Genomic DNA, 5,431 nt, shown 5'->3' on the forward strand with positions numbered 1-5,431 from the left:
TTTTATCATTAGCATTTAATGTAAGGAAATGCTTACTCTATTTAGTCTCCTTTTCTTTCTGGAGTGTTTGGAGTTAGATTCACTTGTGACCTATAGTCCAGCTCCGTCCAAATAGCAATTCAGAGTGTAGAAAAGTGGGGTGAAGTGCTACTCCCTTAGTCACCTGTTCTAATCTCATACCCCTTTTGGAAAAAGCAATGGGCAGGAGGAACTATCAAAGTAGCAGCCTTCCGAAATTGCTAGCAAAGATGGTTCCCAAATACCACCTCACCAGGAGAAGAGTGGCGTGGTGTTTACCCAATTGGCCAGGTCAGGGGGAGACACAGCAGACATACATTAGCGAGCCTCACTCCATCATTTTTATTAATAACCCTGAGATTATCCCACAAGTCCTTCCAAGTTTGGTTTCCACCCTATTCAAGGCCTCTTTGTTTATGAATGGCTTTCCTGATGAGGCCAGAATCAGTAACAAAGACAGTAGCGAGGGAGACATGTGGAGCTGAAATGTTTGTAAAGAACTTTCCACCATTTGTATGAATCCTAGCCATATCCTTAATTAGTTGTAAGTGTAACCGAGATCTTTTTCTTCTGTCAACCATATTGTCTGTCTATTCGTCATGGCGCCCAAGAAAGATGCGGAAACACTCCAAGTATGTATATCTGCAGAAGACCTTCTCTCCCTTATAAAGGTTCTTAACAAATACAATTATAGCCTTTGTGAGTATTTATACACTTCAGTATAAATTAGCATTGTTTTACTCTAACATAATAGCTTTCCTTTTAGGAAATGCGTCTTTGTTTTCTCATAAACTTTTCTCATTTTTTAGACCTCGCACTCCCACAAGATGCCTGGTTTAAATATTCAGTTGGAAAGTAGCAATGTTTAACCCTTAGGAAACACCTCAGGTCCACTCAGTACTTGCAGTCACAGATGTAAAGAGCCAAGGCAGTTAGACAACTGGTTGGTGTAGTTCCCTAGGGACTGTGGGTTTCCTTCATTGAAGGGTACAGCAGCCTAATTAACATGCTGAAAATACCTTCTCAACTCAAATTGTGCTTGAGACATTTGCAGATGACTTTCAGCTGCCCACAGGGGAGCCAAAGGAGCTCGGGCCTTGTTTTAAAAAAAATCTTGACATGATTGCTAAGTTTCAAAAAAAACTTCCCATTTTATCACATTCGTTGAATCCTTCTTTAGAGATAGATTGAAAAAATATGGATATTTTATTTATTTATTTATTTATTTTTATTTTATTTAATTTTTTTTGTCTCCTAGCCACCTGGAAGTTGGAATAAAAGCCAAAAACCTTTGCAACTGAAAGAGTTAAAACAGTCTGCATGGCGGAAAATCCCACTGCTTCTCCCTGCCAAACGGGAGGAAAAATCAAAGCAATAAAAATGAAGAGAAAAGGGGAACATTCATGTTAGTAAATCAATCAGTTTCTGTACAATAATCCTCTTAAATCCATCCCCCAAGGTGGGGAGAGCCCTCTTATCAGGGTCTTCAGTGAAATCTATACCAAGGCCTGTCAATTCTCTCATGGTTGACGGTCCATATTTAGTCCCATTTATCTGGATTTCAGGATCATCCTATGGAAATGATCCACTAGTACAATCATAGGAGTACTTAGTAATTTTATCCCCTTACTCATTAATATTAATTAGAGCTTGGAGGGGAAAGAGGACGAGGAACAGCTTCTCATATCCAAGCTAATTAACTTTGTCTAGCTTGTATGAAAGTGAGAAAGTGCTTTATTAAAAATGATAAGATAAGCACACAAGGGACTTTTATTTTCTGCTTAGGCTAAACTGTGATAACATTTGGCTCTTCGTGAGCATCCTAGAATTGCCGGCAAGAATAAAAGGATTGTTACTGGAAAGTAAAGGCTCCGGCATGGTTTCCAAGGCACCCACTCAGCTGGTGGTAAAGTAGATTTGACGTTTTCATGCTATTTTGGAAAATGAAGGGTGGTTTCCAAGTCCCATATTTAGGACGTGATAGCATTACAAATGATGGAAAAGTAAGGTAACAGAAGTACTTGTTACTTCTTTTTCAGTATTACAGATTTATACGTTATCTAATCCATATTGACACAGTGAGTTGAAACCCTTTTTAATGTATGCCTAAAACATATTTGGTTTCCAGTTAGGATTAGGAACACTTTTTTAAACCAAATATTTCAGTAGATACATTTCCTATTCCCTATGAATAAAACACTGTAAGAAATATGTAAGGTTGGTAGCATTAAAAACTGTGTATTCCACACATTTTTTTACTGTAATATTCATTGATTCATGTGTTCTTTTGGAAAATTTGATTGAAGAAACTGTGTTGAGCTCTAAAGCTTTAGAAATAAATACAAAATGTAAAAAAAATAAGCTATCCTAATTTTTCCTCATGTTTATACTTTGTGTTTGCCCATGGCCTTTGGGAAGCAGACACTGAGACAAATTCAATATGAAGATTTTATTGGGTTAATAAAATAGAAAATGGAGGAGCTAGGAGCTGGGAAAAGCCAGGGAGCTATCAGACTACACTGCAAGCCTGCCCCCGAATGAAGGGGATATGAAGGAAGGCTGAGTGGGACATGTGACATGTTCCAGATCCCCAGGCAGCCTGTAAGGAAGGTGCAGCAAGACTGTCAGGGGGTCTTTGAGAAAGAAAGAGACCCATGTCTCCTCAAACGGGCCTGCCTTCGCACCCCTGCTATGCTCAGTTGCTGGCTAGGAACAGTCCATGAGAAGCATGGTTTTGTCTCAAATATGGTGATGAATTTTAGAACAAGTAGTTGGGCTTTTAGTCAGTTATGCTTCTTGTACTTAGAAGCGCCGTGAGATGCAGTCTCATGGCTGCCATAGGATCTCTTCACGTCTTTTTTTTTTTAAGATCTTATTTATTTATTCATGAAAGACAGAGAGAGAGAGAGAGAGAGAGGCAGAGACAGGGGCAGAGGGAGAAGCAGGCATCCCACAGGGAGCCCGATGTGGGACTCGATCCCCAGACCCGTGGATCATGACCTGAGCCAACGGCAGATGCTCAACCGCCGAGCCACCCAGATGCCCCTCTTCACATCTTTTTAAAAACATTACCTATTTGAATTCATCTTCCTGACATTTTTTACTGACAGTAAAAATTGGAATCTTATTTATGTCCAAATCATAAAATGTTGATTTTTTTTTGGTAGAATTAGATTTTGGAAACTTTACTGTGAAATTCCTAAAATATCTAATTCTTCAGTCCAAAAACCTAAACATATTTGTGGTTTATATATTCAGTGCTTGATTCCAACCTGAAGGCAATGCAATGCATTTGCAAAAAAAGAGCAAAGCTTTAAAATCTTTCATAACAGAATGGCATGCAAAATATAGACTATAGAGGAGTCGGCGATATCCTAATGTGACTTTTATTTCTTCTGAGCTTCTTAAATTGGTATCTTTGAGTTGATATCAAACTTGGTGTCTTTCTATTGTTGAAATCAAGGTCATTTTGTATTCAAAGCATTGTCAAGCCTTATTGATATCTTTCACTTTGGGATATCAGTTTAATTTGAGGTCATCGAGTCTTATTGACCTTTTCCCAGTTTAGAACTTGAATTTTTGTTTTTGCTCTTTGCTTGCAATAATTCTCTATTTTCAAATGGCCTTAGTGGTGTAAATATTTGTCTATATTTTTAGCGTTTTGCAAAAGAAGTTTTGAAGTTTGGTGTCATGGTGGAAAGACCATGGTTTTTGAGGTCAAATAGACTGTATTTGGGTCTCACCTCTGCCACTTATTCATTGCATGACTTTAGACAAGCTGATGAACCTTTCTGAACTTGCTTCCTTCTCTGTAATTTAGGGTCAAAATCTCCCACTTTGTAGGCTGTTGTGGGAAAGAGATGAGGCAGCTACACCAGCTGAACCCGAGGATCTCCATCTGCACTATGACACTAATTCACATTTTGCCTCCCCACTTAGGGTCACTGGAGACGCACAGGCCCTAGGGTGATCACCCAAATCATCCAGGTGCCGAGCACAGCCCCTCCGCAGCTGGTTGCAGAACACCTGTGCTGACAATCTGTGCCCTCCCATGGTCTGTGCCCCTGCAATCCCTCCTTCAGCTCATGTGTCAAATGCTACTCCATCCCCTCCTGCCCAACACCGTCCCATGATTGTAACAGTGAGGGAGTGTTGTCTAAAAAGGTCCGGGATTACAGGAAGCAACATCCTCGAGGTCTTATTTGCCTGGACCTGGACCAGTCAATGGTCTGCAGTCCTGGGTGCCTGCAATCATGTGTGTACATATGGCCCCTCTTGCCTGGTTTCTCACTCATCTCCTACAAGCACTCCCTTGCCAAGGCTCTCATTTCCATCTTCTCCTGCTCTTTTTTTAAATTAAGTTTTTGATTATAATTCCAGAGTAATTAACACATAGTGTTATATTAGTTTACCTATACAATATAGTAATTCAACAATTCCATACATTACTCAGTGCTCATCATAATAAGTGTACTCTTAATCCCCATCCCCTATTTCCCCAGCCCCCCAACAACCTCCTTTCTTGTAACCATCAGTTTGTTTTCTGTAGTTAAGAATCTGTTTCTTTGTTTGTCACTCTCTGTCTCTCTGTCTCCCTCTCTCTTTTTTCCCTTTGCTCATTTGTTTTATTTCTTAAATTCCATATGTGAGTGAAATCATATGGCATTTGTCTTGCTCTGACTGATTTATTTCTCTTAGCATAATAGTCTCAAGCTCCATCCATGTCATTGCAGATGACAAGATTTCATTCTCTTTTTTTTCTTTCCAAATTTTTATTTAAATTCTAGTTAGTTAACATATAGTACAATACTGGTTTCAGGAGTAAAATTTAGTGATTCATCATTTACATACAACACCCAGTGCTCATCATAACAATGTGCTCCACTTAATCCCCATCACCCATTTAGCCCACACTTCCACCCACTTTCCTCCAGCAACCCTCAGTTTGTTCTCTATCATTAGGAGTCTCTTATGGTTTGCTTCTCTCTCCCTTTCTTTTTTTCCCCTTCCCATCTGTTTTGTTTCCTAAATTTCACATATGCGTGAAATCATATGGTGTTTGTCTTTCTCTGACTGACTTATTTCACTTAGCACAATACACCCTAGTTCCATCTACATCCTTGCAAATAGTAGTTCATTCCTTTTGATGGCTGAGTAATATTCCTCTGTGTATGTGTGTGTGTGTGTGTGTGTGTGTACCACATCTTTATCCATTTGTCAGTCAATGGACACTTGGGCTCTTTCCATAGTTTGGCTCTTGTTCATAATCCCCCTATAAACATCAGGGTGCATGTATCCCTTCTGTAATTTTTGTATATTTTGCGTAAAGAAATAGAAGTGTAATTGCTAGTGGTAGGGTAGTTAGGGTAGTTATATTTTTAACTTTTTGAGAAATCATACTGTTTTCCAGAGT

This window comes from Nyctereutes procyonoides, unplaced genomic scaffold (assembly GCF_905146905.1).
Source record: "Nyctereutes procyonoides isolate TBG_1078 unplaced genomic scaffold, NYPRO_anot_genome, whole genome shotgun sequence".
Taxonomy (NCBI): domain Eukaryota; kingdom Metazoa; phylum Chordata; class Mammalia; order Carnivora; family Canidae; genus Nyctereutes; species Nyctereutes procyonoides.